This window comes from Opisthocomus hoazin, chromosome 6 (genome assembly GCF_030867145.1).
Source record: "Opisthocomus hoazin isolate bOpiHoa1 chromosome 6, bOpiHoa1.hap1, whole genome shotgun sequence".
NCBI lineage: Eukaryota > Metazoa > Chordata > Aves > Opisthocomiformes > Opisthocomidae > Opisthocomus > Opisthocomus hoazin.
This window is the reverse complement of record NC_134419.1, coordinates 7,525,120-7,540,368: the sequence shown is the minus strand read 5'-3', so window position 1 is coordinate 7,540,368 and position 15,249 is coordinate 7,525,120. Positions and strand designations below refer to the sequence as shown.

Sequence of the window (15,249 nt, the reverse complement as noted above, 5' to 3'; positions counted from 1 at the left end):
GTGAGACGTGTGTGGATGGCAAACCTATGTGCTTGCATGCATTTGGCCAGAGGGTACAAAGTGTTACATTGCTCACCCTTTAATTTATTTCCTTTTTGCTTGTCAGGCGTATTGTGTGTTTAGCAGTCTGAGGTGTTTAATGAGAATTGTTTTGGGGATACTAATTGTGTATTGGACTGATCTGAACTCCTCATCTGTGCTTTAGAAGCACGACACCACTAATTGCTAAAGAGATAGCAAGTTGGGGTTAACCGGGAACTCTTCATGGGAAAAATAATTTCCATCTCCATAAACGTGCTACTACCAGCTATGATTGATTCGCATTTTGTATCTCCTCAGCTCTTTGCCCATGGATTGATGATTCAGTTGATTGGCAGTATCTTGTCTTTTCTGCTTGAAAAGCACATAGTTCTACCAGAATCAATGAAAAAACATTAAGTGGTTCCCTTTCATTTCAGGTGGGATGGGCTGATGCTCTTGAAGCAAGAAGGCCTAGATTTTATCACTGGGGCCCACTGCACCATATTCACTGCCATGTGCAGGAAGTTAATGGAGAAGCGTAACCTGCTGGAAAGCGATAGCCTGCAAGTGCGAAGACCCGAGGAGCGGGAATGGCAGTGCAGCTGCGTTAGCAGCCACCACACTCGCCTTTCCCTCCCTCCCAGGGGTGACATGGACCTCCGCTGCAGCTGGGAGGAGGCCAGGGCGCAGCCCGAAAGTGAGGGGATGGCAGCTCTTCCCCTTTCCCTCAGTGCAGGGCGAGCCGTTCCTGAGGGTGAGACGAGGCAAGGGGGTTCCTGAGGCGAGGGGCTCTGGCAGCGAGGGTGTTCCTGAGGTGAGGGGGTTCCTGAGGCGAGGGGTTTCTGAGGCGAGGGATTCCTGTAGTGAGGGGGTACTGAGGTGAGGGGGTTCCTGCAAGTAAGGGGCTCATGAGGCGAGGGGCTCCTGAGGCAAGGGGGTTCCTGAGGCGAGGGGGTCCTGAGGCGAGGGGATTCCTGAGGCGAGGGGCTCCTGAGGCGAGGGGGTTCCTGAAGGGAGGGGGTTCCTGAGGCGAGGGGCTCCTGAAGCAAGGGGATTCCTGAGGCGAGGGGTTCCTAAGGCGAGGGAGTTCCTGAAGCGAGGGAGTTCCTGAGGCTCCTGACCGCCACAAGTCCCACGCGGGAAGTGACACTTCGAGTTCCCGAGTGCCCGCAGCCAGGCGGGGAAAGGCGTCCCGCTCCCGGCATGGTCGCCGCCGCGGCCGCCGCCTCTGAGAGAATCCGCGAGGCTTCAGGCGCACAGCGATGGTTTGGCACAGGCTGCCAGTTTGCCATCGCACTTCCGAGACCGTTTCTGTGAGGAACCAGAGTGGGTTTTTAATTGTGGAACCCTGCTTCGCTGCAGAGCTGAGGTGTCTTTGAGCGGATGGCTCCGTGCCTGCGCACCCGTGCACCCCTCGGGGTGGCCGCGTACGGGCGGCTGTGGGTCCGTCCCTCTCTGATTCTGAAGGTACTCAATATGAAATGGAGAAATAAAATACGAACGGCTCCCAGCCGCCAATCCTCCTGCCTGCAGCGCTTAGGTGCAGCTGCAGCCGGGCGCGTCCCCCGGCCGAGGGCCCCGCACAGTGCCCGGGCAGCGATGGGTGCCTCCCCGCGGCGTGGGCAGCGCCACGGCCGCGCTGCCTGCGGACGGGTTGCGGCGGCTCCCGGTGCCGCCCTCCGCCTGTGTTTGGGGGGGGGGGGGGGGAGGCCCTGGCTGCGTGGCCCCCCGGCCCGCAGCTCGGCGGGACCCCGCGAGGGGGGAGGGGGGGGTGTGGTGTGAGCGGGTGGCTCCCTCCGCGGCGCGGCGGCGCGTCCCCCTGCGCCGGGTGACGCCTCCCGCTCTCCGCCCGTGACGCCCGGCGGTAGGCGGCCGGGCCGGAGGTGGCGGCGCGGCCTGCCCGGCCCCCCGCGCCGCGGGGCGGGGGTGCGGCAGGCTCCGCACTGCCTCCCCGGCGGTGCCGCAGTGCCGTGCGCTGCCTCTGGGGCCGGCCAGGGGGCGCTGGCTGCCGGGAGCTGCGGCGGCCTTGGCCGCGGAGCCAGCGAGCGAGCCCGGCTGGCGGGCGGTGAGGGCGGGCGCCGGCCTCTCCAGCGCTGGCGGGGTCTGCGGGGCCCGCCCGGGAGCGGGCGGCTGGCGGAGCGCGGCCCCGGGGGATCCCCCTCGCCATGCAGACCCGGCGGCGCCTGCTGCCCCCCGAGGTGAGTGAGCGAGCGGCGCGCAGCCCTCCGCCCCAGGCCCGGGAGGCCGGGGTATCCCGCTGCCCAGGCCCCTGCCGCCCGGAGCCGGGCCCCGCGGGCGGACGGGCGGGGAGGGCTCCGATGCCTCGGCGGAGCCGCCGTATCGCCGACACCGCCCCGGGGCCTGGGGGCTCCGGGTGCCCCCTCGCCCCGCCGCCCTTGTGCCCCGCACGCCGCCGAGGGGAGAGGCAGCGATCGCCCCTCAACCCTCACCCGCGGAGACGCCGGGTCCTCCGAGCCCCCTCCCCGCCATTCCCCTCCGTCCCCGGGTGCCTGGACTGGGTGACCCCCGAGCCCGCCGCGGCCGGGGCACCTTTATCCCCGCGCGGGGGACCCGGAGGAGGGGAAAGAGCTCTCGCCGTCTTCCATCGGGTTCCCCCCCCGGGACCCCCCCGTGTGCCGCCGGTGCGGGGCAAGGTGAGGCCGTTCCCGGGGCCGGCCGGAGCCCCCGGGCCGCGCCGTGAGGCAGCGGGCAGCCTCGGCTCCCGGCCCGGAGAGGGGAGGATCCCTGTTTGCATCCCGTGCCCTTTTTATGGCCTGATCTCCGCTCTCTCGGCGGGCAGGGAGCGGTAACTTGCCGATCGCGATGTGTAACAAGTCGCTCCTGCAATGGTGGTAGTGGCGGAGGGGGATGGGGCGAGCGGGCGGGATGCGTTTTGTAACATCTCTAATTACGTGAAACCGTGGTCATGTCTCACTCTAAGAATAACTGGCACTCTTGGCGTGTCAGACTTTTTGCAGAGGTGGGTTAGTTGCTTGCGTGTGAATGTTACGGTTAAATAGGTGTTCATGATGGAGGGTGGCTGAAGAATTGTTTTTGTCTTGTTAACCAGACTGAGAAACAAGTAGCAGATGGGAATTGATGGACTTTCTATGTTTTCGTGTTAACTACCTTGTTTATTTATAGACAAGATATTCCTCATTATTTTATGACAGAGGTTTTTCAGAGGCTTTAATTTTTACACATACTTTCATTCAGTTCAAATATTAGAAGTTGACAGAATTCCGTCAGTGTTGCTATTAAGTATGGTGGTATTAGATTAGAATTTCTAAATAACACTGCCCTCAATATTTTGGTCCAGGCTGAATCCAAAACTGGAAGGGCCCCTGTATAAAGTAAAATTATAATAAAAAAAGATGCTTTACTTGAATGAAAGCTTTTGTTTTCTTTGGGCAGCATTTTATTGATGAGGCGATGTTTTAAAACATTGTAATGAACTTCTATTAGCGAATAATTTTTGATTGCATGGAACGAATCCACATTTTACATGCACCTTTGGTGGTTGAAACAACATCAAAATCCTTTGTTACTGCCTGAACCCAGTAGTGCACTTATTTTTATAAAGTTATGGCATGTGATACAAAATGAGAACAGTCTCCTTGACCCAAGAGAGACAAAATTAAAAATCTCATCAGAGATCTGGGGAATCTGAAATGAAAGCTGAACAAGGGCCTAAAATCTCAAACAAGCCTCCCTCTAATTCAAGCCCCGATCTGCACCTAACAAGTTACCATGCCCTGACACGTTGTGATTGATTCTCTAGTTGTCCATTGCTTTATTTGGCCTTCTTTAGTGTGTGAAAAAAGGAAGAAGGACACCCCAAAACTGCAGTGCTGAGTCCTGATGCTGAGTGTTATTTTTGTGTGTTAGCTTTGAGGCAGTTATTAGGCTGGGGATTAAATACTTTCAAACGCGCATTTCAGGATCTGAGGCCTGGGGCTAAGACTGAGATGAAATACAGTTTTTTTTAGTTTGGCATAAAGTCTGACTGTGATTGTCTCGGGGAACAAAGGTAGAGACTGAACAAAGATGCAGTATTAAAACTTGTGGCCAAAGAATGATAAGCTTTTAATGTCTGTTGCTGTCTGTCCACTAGCTGTGCCAGCTTTAGCAGAAAATAGCTTGCTAGTTTTCCGGTTTACAGGCTGTCTATAAAAAAATACCTGGAAATTATTTTGCAAAGGGATTAGAGTGGAGTTTTGCTTTTGAATTAAAGTTGGCAAAAAAAGAAATAGATTTTGGGAAGAAGTTGTTTATTCATGTTTTGTTGATCAGAAAAAATCTTTCTGATGTACTAAGCTGAGAATCTTCCAAATAAAAGTGAGTTTCTTGACAGAAAATCGGATGAGGGATAATAGTTTCCGTTCACAGTTAGTTGGTGTGCTGATGAATTGGCAGTCTTTTCCAGAACATTGTTGGGAGACACCAGTATATTGACAGATTACGTTGAAAGTTTATATAAAGGCTGCTGTTTATTTTTTGATGTGACTGAGATTAAAGTCTCTAAATAAATTGAAAGGTGGCCTGTTTTAGAGCTATATTTGTGATTCTTTGTGAGACTTGAACTTTGAAATGAACAGAAATGTGAAATAACGTGTTCGGTTTTCCCTCCTGTTGTTTTTGTGAAGCCTCGAGAAATGTGTCTGTACAATGATACTAAAAGTTTACAAAGCTTTTTGTATTGATGAGAGAGATATAGTTGAGTAAATGGCTGAAAGTAAGTTGAAGTACTGAGTTTTAGGTGATAGAAACAGCTTTTACATCTGTGTTGACTTTAAATGTTGGCTACATCTTGCAACACTGGGAAAATTACATAAATTAATGTAAATGGATGGGATATTTTAAAAGATATATCAAGGATCCTTCATTGACCTAGTAGTTTCTACTTAAATTAGAATTCAGGATACATATTCATACAAATTTATTTGACTAGTGACTAGAGCAAAACACGCTATATAGTTAACAAAAGAATAGCACACTTTGAAAAATCAGTGTGATAAAAATAAATGACCATTATCACAATACATAAATATTTATTTTGTATTAAAAAAATAATTATTGTTTATGTTATAGATATAAACGGTACTTTCCTACTTATTATTTGGTTGGCTGTGTTTCACTTAATTGAAACCAAAGCGTAACACAATTTCTTTTTTTGATTTAGCTGTTAAGATTCTTTTTAGACATTGAACATCTGTATATTTTGAGGTGCCCTATTAAATCTTAATGAGTGTAATTCTTGGCTAGTGTTTGTGGGAAGGAATGAGTGTGAGTGTCATGCCTAGGGTATTAAGCTATGTCATTCCTTTTAATGTTAGTTTCTAGGGAGAATTACAAGATACCGCAGATCCCAGGACCTTTTCATTGGGGTTAATGGAATACTGCACGCCGTGCTTTTTGTCTTTGACAGGTATTTGTTTCCTGAATGTGCTTTATGAGATTTTTTCCCTTTTACACCATACACATGCAGAGTTTGGGATATTTAGGAATGCTACTATTTGGACTGCCATAGCAGACAGGTGGAATACGAAAAACACTTTTAAGGCGAGTTTATATGTAGTCTTTCACTGAATCTTTCCAGTATTGTTTATTACTGGAATATAACAACAGTAATTATATTACTGTTGTATTGCTAGAAGAGATAAGTAGAAATGTGTAATATTGATACTTACTTTTCAGAAAGAAAAGCCCTCCAACTTGTACATCATCATCAAATAGGCTGAAGGTGAATGGTAGAGGAAATCTGTAAAGGGTCACTTAAACTATTTTAAAGGTGGTTGCTACAGAAATTTAATTAATTTAAAAACATAGGTTAAAGACAAACAGTGTGTGGCCAGGAACTTACGGGTGACAACATGGAATGAATTGTTCCTTCTGTATTCTTTCATCCAGATCTGCTCAACAGGGAGTTGACGTAAAGAAGCAAGTCCAGTCAGTTGAATTTTACACAGGTGTAGTTCTGTTACAGTTAAAAAAAAAAAAAAGAAGAAAAGTGATAAACTGTGAAAAACAGGTGTGGAGTCACAATCTGAAGATTTCCTGTGTTTTAGAAAGTGTGGAGCTAGAGTGCTCTCTGAATAGCTTGCGTGGTATCTTCAGTCTAAGCATAAATTAAGGCAATAGTTGTTTTAGTTATGAAGGCCAGTGAGGAGAGAACGTAAAGAAACTTTAAAGTTGTTTTGCTTCCATGTAAAATTTGATAATTTAGAAATATTGATACGTAACAGTGTGACCATATGTTATGCTTCGAAGTTTTGGTGTCCATATATTAATCTTTTTACATATTCGATCCGCAGTGCCCACTGTATGTTGGGCAAATGCAAACATGGACTTCAGTGTTGGTTTTCCACTTGCATTGGTTTTTCATTTGTTTCTGTGTTCTTGAGCAACAACTGCTAACCTTCATATTGAATTATTTGCAGATAATGCTAGTGGCTGTACCCTCTATATTCTGTCTCTGTGTTGTATATAGAATGTATAAATATCTTTGTGTTGTTTGCTGAATGTGTTAATATTACTTTTGTCTCTGATATTTTGATGGCAACTGAAGCTACAAATCTAGCTTATGGGTCAGTGCGGTCACTGTAGTCTCAGTTGTTGAAGGGAATACACTGAAGGTCCGGAAGCATTCCAGTATGCTCTGCCAGGATCATCTAGGTTTTTCTATCGAGAATTGTCCTGCATGCTACTAGTATGTATTTTACTTCTGTTTTCCATACTTTTCCCCACTCCTTTTAATATCAACAGTAAGTTGATGAATTTTTTAAAGATATGATTGCATAATGAAGTTGAGTAGGACCTTACAATTGGAAGTGGTATTGCCATTTAGTATTTTTTCTTAAAATTCTTTTGTTGGATTTCTGTTACTGGTTTGGTTTGAACATAGTAACTAAGGTGGAAAGCTTTCTAGAGGAGGCTTGAGGCATCAACTTAAACTTTAGGTAGTGATGCTGAGCCCTGGTTTAGGGTATGGCTTTGTATGTAAAATAAAGCAGTAATGTGTCTTTGCTAGTTGCCTTCCTGGTTTATGGCCTGCCTTGAGCTGAACTGACATTCGCAGTAGTTAGAAAAAAGCACTAGAGCCTAATGCAGGCAAAGCTGAAACTGTTTGGTTTTTTTTTTTTCTGCTGTTGTCTATGTATGAAAATACTTCTGCATTGTAGATTTCAGTTGGTAACTATTTTAGGACTGCTCCCCAGCTATTCTTCCTTAGTGACAGAGGAATTAGGCAGGTTCAGAGATGCTGGAAGTGTTTTGAGCCTTTGCTTGTGTTAAGAAAATCACTTGTCCAGTTAAGAGTTAGAAAAGAAAAGCTATTTACCAAATTACGACTACACTTACTGGTAACGTTTCATTGTGAGTCTTACTGACTTCTTGTACTTCAGTTTTTCCAAAGAGCAGTCATGGGCCTGCATAAAAAGGCAAAACGTTTAGTGTATGTCTTTAGTTCAATGCCTTTTCTTTGTTAGTGAAGTGGTAGCTGGGAGGAACCTGTCCTTCCTTCTTCACAGCGTACAGAGAATCCAGAGGTCATTTCCTATCAGGTGATCGTTTGAAATTAGGCCACACTTAATGTCAGAGATTCACGTGTGCTCTATCAATTACGGAAGTGCTGTAGCTGCCCTAGTAACAATACTTACCAACCTTACTTCTGAATTCTTATGATTTTTAAAATTACTGTAATGGGAAAGTTTTTGTTTACTTCTATGATATACTGAAGTCTTTTTTTGTAAATAATGGAACTCAATCTTTACACATGTACTCTTGAGTACAACATTTATATGTCACTCTAAGTTTAAATTTTTATTTGGGGAAGTAATATGGGTGAAATACGTTACAAAATTCATAGAAGATTATCAGTGGAGGAACATGAACTGGTACATTTTTCTAAAAAGTAATGTGATGAACTTAAAAGGAGTTGGTAATGTTCAGTGTGAGAAGCAGATCAAAGAGCTTTCTAAATCGCATAGTAGCTTCTTTATCTGTGGATGACACTGACTATTAGAGGAGCGTTTCTGTTTGCAGATTCAGTTTTGTAGTGTCAAAACTCTGCTTTGAACTCAGTGTACATGTTGACTTACCTGTTTGCACTCCAAGTGTGATCTAGAAGATTGATTTAGGATCACAAAAGTAAAAGCCAAGCCATTTGAAACTGTGGATTTGTAGTGTATATAGTTGTTATAAATTCCAGAAGAATTGGCAAATCGTGTGAATATGCATAAAATTTATTGCTTGATCGATTGTCCAGTCAGATTATTGGAAGTTTGGGAGATGCTACAGAATGAAAATTGCAGATATTTTCAGATCTGTGAGTTTTTTGTTTCTTAGTTATTATTTACTGTACTTTTCTTACATTTCTTTCAACCCAGACAGTGAAACTGTTCTCTCATCTGTTTCCTTTTCTTCAACAGTGTTGAAATTTTTTTTCCTCTCTCATGTTTTTGATTTGTTGGGTTTTAAGAGGAAAGTTCAAGAATGGTGTCATTAGTAGTAAAATATGGGGCTCATTTTCTGGTGATCTAGATTCCTCTGGTCTATGTTGCGCTCAGACCTCATTCTCTTCTTGGGTGTGCTGCGCATCCTGTATGTCTGAGGTAGACTTTGGTGATCTGTGTGGGGGTGATTTGGGTAATCCCTGCCCCAGTCATTGGCTAAAGATGCCTGGCAGAATTAAATTTGTAGTCCCTCTTCAAGTTCTGCAGCTCTGAGCTTTGCATATCAATTTGAACACAATCATATTAATTGTGTTTCTACACTGGATTGGAAAGTGCAGGAACTGAAGAGGCAGCATGTGTGCTTTTTCTGGTTGTGTTGTAGAGAAGGAAAGGTAAGTGGGCCTCAGTAATCTATCACAGAAGAGAGGTGGATATCTGGTGCTGGTGATTTCTTAAATAAGCATGATATGAAAGAGAACAGTGTATATCTTGGGTCTCTTGTGTGTGTCATTTCCACTGACTGCTGAACAGGGATAATGCTTGCCTGTCTTTTTGGGACATCACAGATCCAAGGAGCCTGTTGCCTGACATCATGCAAGACGGAGGACCAAGAACCGGGCTCGATTAAGCTGATGCTCAAAAGAGCTTAGTGGTTCTTGGACTGAGTCAGTGCAGCATGCTGGTCCAGTGATAAAGGAGCTCCCACAGCTCAGTCTAGCTGAAACAGTGTGAATCTAAATCCAGATTAGTTTCTGATGGCTAGGACTTATTTTCCACCCATAATTCTTCAGAATTTTTGAAAGATTTTGTAAGTAGCAGGGGAATTCTTGTAAGATCTGGAGCTGGAGAGAACTGTATTTTGTTTCGAGTTAGAAGGTGTGTTGAATGAGTTTTATAGTGTAAACTGAATCTGATGTTACACGTACCCAAGTCCTTTGAGATACTTTACTGGTAAGCCTATTGTTCTACCATCAGTGGAATGAAAGCTTGTTTTTCTGTAGATGTAAATGCTTTTTGCCCCTTAGTGTCTCTTTCATTTTGTCCCCCTCTGCAATAACCCCGGCTTTCTCACATAACACCATAATTCTGTTTTTTCTAGAGCTGTGTGGGTATTGATTGCCCAGCAGGTTGCTGCCAAAAATACATATAGCAGCTTGCTTTTTCCTCAGAGGACATTCATTTGGATTTGTGTTTGCTGTGCAGATACTAATTTTCAAGAAAGGGTTTTGTTTTTTTTTTGAAAGATTAGCATGAAGAACAGTAAGTGAACAATATTATCCCATAACCTTTATTTCTGTAGGAAATCAGATTAAAGATACAATGCTTGACAAGTGATAGTAACTGAACACTTACCAGTACTTAAGTCCTCTTCTTATGTGTGTTACTGAGGCTGTGAATAATGAGTTTTCTTTGTGGGGTGGAGGGGACGCAGAAGTTACATGGTTAACATATGCCTGGCAAACCAGTCATGTCAATATAATTTTTTATTCCCTATCTGCACTGTAATGCAGATAAATGAACATTTAATATGAATTGAGATTGCGTAAGAGATAAGTTCCTTCTTTGCCTATTAATTTTTTTTTTCATTTATCTAGCAGTCTTTATGAGATTGCATGTTCTTCTGCAACAGTGTAAAAATACATGCTATAGCTTGCTGCTGAGACTTGCATTCTCTAGAGAAAGACACGAGTGTCTAATTTACATGCTTTGGGGGGTTTGTACTCCAGTATATAGCTGCTGTTTGCCGGCCAGTTTGAGAGTTTAGCAAAGCGTGTTGGTTATCGTCGTGTTACAGAGTTACATTGTAAGTGCTGTATTGGTTAAATCAAACTGAGTATTTTAGTGATCTTTTATTTGGTGAACGTGAAAGTATATGCAAAACCCACTTCTTAGGTTATATTATTAGCAGATTGCTTTAAATAGCATATATATTGAAACAGCCTGTTAACTGAAACATTAAATTGCATTGGTTGTAGGAGATGCATGCTGTGTTTTTGTACAAATGATGAAGGCTGAATAAAACTGTAATATACTTCAAGTATTTCACAGTTCTTTTTTGATTCTGTTATAAATGTAACTTTAAAAGTTACATTACTTAACTTTGAGCATCAGTCTACCTACGTACTTTTGTGCTTTCAAGGAAGTATATTAGCGTACTGGCGTAATAGCCTCTATGTTATATTTACCTTAGTTATAGTTAACAAGTCACCTGTAAAATGCATTTTAACCTATCGCTGGAATCTGCACGTAGATTTTTTTTTTGTATAGTCCTGTAAAATTAACATGTATTTTATTATAACGAGAATTAGAAATTCTTTCTTGAGACTCATCGGATATGGATAGGTGTATATGTAGGTTTTTTGCCATTAAGCTTCATTTCTGTACAGATGGCTTGTAGACGCAGTTGTATCTTCTTCTCCTTTGAGAAAATGTATAAGTAGTGGCTCCTATGTAGTTAATAAAACTTGTCTTAACTGGAGGTTTCCAATACATAGATGCTTGAGGAAAGCAGGTAGCTGTGCTGATCCTGGATGTTGAATACCCAGTGTGTGTATGTGTCAAAAAGTGTATTTCACAGTCTAAAAGGCCGAGGGTTTAAATGAATTCCTGAAGGAGCAATGATGACACTACATAATGATGAGGACAGGTGGAAGGCAGGTTGACAGTTACAATGATGTTTAATGATTTGACTGTTATTTTGGCCACATGTGGTTTTTTGTCCATGTTGAAACGTATGAGGTTTCTAATTTTTTTTGTCAGGGAAGGAAGGAAGCATGGGTAGGGAGAAAGAAAATGGACATAGGAAGAAGTGAATAAGGAAGGAATGTGTTTGAGAGGGAAAAAGACTAACAGACAAAGAAAACGGAACACGAGTACTACAGTCTAAGAAGGAGAGGTAAAGAGAAGACATAGGGATTCATGGCTTAGCAGAATCCACTGCCATATCAGTGGACAAAAGAAATGTCAGAGGTTTCTCAGTTTTGGATGATCTGAGAAACGTCGACTCTCAGTTTAGGAGGATTTGGTGGTCCTAGAGCTCCGTAAGATGTCTGAAAACTGTATTTTGACTCATTAATAGTGAATACTTTCAAATTTTGGCGTTTTTTATCTGTTAAGCCTTTATTTCCTGTGATTGCCAACAATGATACAGAATTATGGACACTTAGTTTCATAATGAAAACTTTCCTGAGTCTTATTTATATTTTAAGTAGATGTCCTGATTGTTATATTGCACCACTGGAGCAATTAAAAAAAAAAGCTATACAGTGAATCTGAATGCAAGTTACTCACCATTTCTGTTGGTTAGTGCTTAGTCCCTTCAGCACTGATAAAAGCATGTTGGTGGACTTCAGCGTAAATGAGAATCCTACTCAGAAACAGCAGTTTCAGTACACACTGTTGCCATGGATGTATTGAGTTGTATTGAGTGAGTTACTAGTTACAGAAGAGTTGAGACGTAATGTGCTGTGAGCATCAGTGGCGTAGTTAGAGCATGATCACACAGGTGGGAGTGAACTTTGCTACATTTGACACGACAACAATGTTTTATAATGTGTTAATATTGTGTGTGTGTATATATAGAAGTTTAATCTTGGTGTGATATGAATAGAAAGGTCAACACGAAGTGGGAATTAAAAGTTACTTCATTTGAGATAATTGCACGTTGAAGGGAGTATGAGATAAAAATTCATAGATATCTGAATTTATTTTCAGGGATGCATGGTAATCCAGCTCTGCATAACATAGGATTTGGGAAATAGTAACTGTTTGCTGTCTATAATCATGATATTTCTTAAAAATGTGTGTGTGGAAAATTTTAGAACACTGTTAGGTTACATAGGTGTCAAAGGAGTAAGAATGACCACAGCAGTGTTGGAAAGAGGATGTATCCAAGTGTGTTGATAAAGGTAGCTCTAGTGGCTGATTGACTGCTCTTCAGTAGAAAGTGACTGTAGACTTTCAGACGTTTTCCCTGTACAGAGCCTCCTTTCTCCAAAGAGCAGCTGAGTGCATAAATTGTGTCGTTTCTAGCAGCTTGTCTCCCCAGTGGGTACAACTCGGAATTGGTGGTCTGGTAAATGGTAGCAGAGCGGTTTCACTCTTTGCCCGTTGTCCTTTTCATCTGTCCCATTCTGGTTGCATGGCAATTCTGGCTTTTATTATCAGATGTGGATTTTGCTCCCATCAACTGCAAGTATCAGCCTCTTGTGAGTTTTATAAAAAGGACAGCTCCTTGGTAGTTGTAGGCATTTAATTAGTGATTCTAAGGGACCATAATCAGTTTTTTCCATATTGCCCAAATCTTAAGAAACATCTGAAAAAATGATCAGTATATTTGGGATTCATTCTTGTCGCTATCCTACATTAGAAAGAAGGAAGACTCATAAAAGCATTAGAATACAGGATTAATCTACTCTGAGATACATAGTATGTGACTTTAAATGATTTTATTCTTCGAATCCACTAAACATTAACTTCTAATAGTCAAATCCCTGTTCTCAAATACAGAAAAATAAAAATTCATCTCATAAATGTATTTATTCTATACATTTCACTTTAGTTTGTATTTGAATAAAGTTAACAAAAAGCTTCAGTATGTTAAATGTACTCATTTTTTTTTAAAAGCACATTGTTACGTTGATGACATCACATGGCATCCATACACAAATTAAGAAACATCATTTCATATTAAACTTATGTTTAATATACTGTATGTGATTTTTTTTGTGCTTTAAAATGCTTTAAACTTGGGAGTTGTATGAAACAAAGTGTTATAAACCAGTAGATTTATAAACCAGTAAATTTTGAAGTGAGCGTATGAGTAAGTTCAGGAAAGGATTTTCTCATTTTCCAGTGTGTTTCTCTGGAAAAACTTGCATTGAAGGCAGCACTGCGGTGTAAACCTATCTATTTGTTCTTCCAAAGAGCTGGATATGGATACTTTTCAAGACAGTCAAAAGTAGCTATATAAGAAGGACGCGTGGTTCCTGTCTCCAGGTGCCGAGGGCCCTGCATCTGCAGTGTCCTGAGGAAGTACGGGCTTGTTGGCAAGGCTGTTTTTGTGTCAAGCAAATAAATCAATTTCTTTCTTCTGGAAATAGTAAAAAGGGTAGGAAATGGAATTTATTTTCTACTGTAAATTGGTATAAAGCAGGTGTCCTTTTCAGTTGGGATGCTTTCCCTTATTTACTGGAGGACAAAGGTTGATAACACTGCTATAGTTTTTCTTGTCTCCTTGTTGCTTTTGACTGTTGATAATTTCTATAACGCTTCTTTGAAGTTGCTGCTCTTTTGACTGCCTTACTGCTGCTCTGGCATGCGTGAATGTCTCCTTATGGAAACTTGGCTGCAGACAAATGTGAAAATAATAGCTTTAAAATGGCATGGGGAAAAGTTAAGGGAAAAGCTGCAAATATTAGTGAAATAATTAGAGCGACTGTAGTCTGCTTTAGGCATTGTCCATCTCTATTTGTGCAGTTGATTGGAAAAAAAGACAGACCAATGCAACACTGAAATAGTTTCTCCTTTGTCAGCGTTCATGGATACTGAACTGCTGGTACAAAGTATTGTATTCCACAAGCCTGCCATGCCCCCAGTCTACTCTTCGGTTAATTCACATTGAGTAGTAGTTACATCACTGAATTATGGGAAATGAAACTGAAGAGTACTTGGTCATCTTGAGCTTTTGATGCAGGAAAAGGATTACGATGAACTGTATCATTTTTATATTTGTTATATTTCATGCCTTGCTGCTGTTTTTAGTATTTCTTATTAAATGGATTTATGGTGAGTGTAATGGGATTTTCTGATCCTGAACTGTTTCTTAGATGAGGCATTTCTGAAAAATACTGCTGTTATTTGCTTGGTCTCTTTTAATAAATGAGAATTTTAAAAACAGTTGTTTTCTTTTTTTTCTGGTTGCATTGCATGGCTGTTAGTTTAATTTACTATTAGAGTAATTTACGTTGAAATGTTTAATTTGGGGCCTAATGCAGAGTCCTTGCCATTGAAGGCATTTTCATGTGTGTGACGCAGATACTGGTACTGCTGTGTCACAAATGTGTTGTAACGCCCACCCTTCCTTTTATTTGGCACATGCCAGGTAGAAAGAGCCCCATACTTTGTACAGAATGAGTAGCTGTTTGAGAGTCAGTGTAATGTTCAGGAAAGATAGCAGCAATGGAGAGTGAAGCTAGCTTTCATTCAGGTAGTATGGACAGACACTGTCCATATAGACTCCGGGCACTGTTGTGGCAGTGTTTCCTGAGACAGATCTGGAGGACTGCCTTTGCGGGAGGAGCCTTCCTGCGTGGTATATAGTCTTTCTACTTATGGTAATTCTTAAAAAATAACACAAACACGTGTTCATGTGAAACTTGACTGAAAGTTGTGGGTTCATTTGAGAGAGGCCAAGAAGGAACTGTTATGAAGTGACAAATTTGCTGGGCATGTGGTAGCGTACCATTATTCCAAGCATTTTTATCCCTTGAGTGAGGAAACCCAACCTTTTCAACTTGTGAAGATTTACCTTCCAGATTAACTGATCACATAGAATAATTCATATTGTATTGCTGATGTATGTCCTGAAACTTGCTGCCTGTTTCCTCTGTTGTTTAAGTCCACTGTTTTCCTATTAACATAACTCTCTGCTATAGTATTTCTTCTTGTAGTTTTTATTCTTGCAAAGTTGAGACCTGAACATGTCATCTGTATGTCGTCTCTCTGGAACTCCGGTCTGATAGTTCCAGAGCGTAGACAACCTCGGAAGTTAAGA

The 15,249-nt window shown here is 42.4% G+C and overlaps 1 protein-coding gene across 3 annotated transcripts in view; it reads left to right on the top strand.

Annotated features, from left to right (window-relative positions):
- The first annotated feature begins 2,056 nt into the window (after window positions 1–2,056).
- ZFYVE9 (zinc finger FYVE-type containing 9) overlaps window positions 2,057–15,249 on the top strand; it is a 60,442-nt gene continuing 47,249 nt past the window's right edge. For all 3 annotated transcript variants that reach the window (XM_075424487.1, XM_075424488.1, XM_075424486.1), the window contains exon 1: window positions 2,057–2,219. The gene's annotated coding sequence lies outside the window, so the exon portion shown is untranslated. The remainder of the gene's footprint in view (window positions 2,220–15,249) is intronic.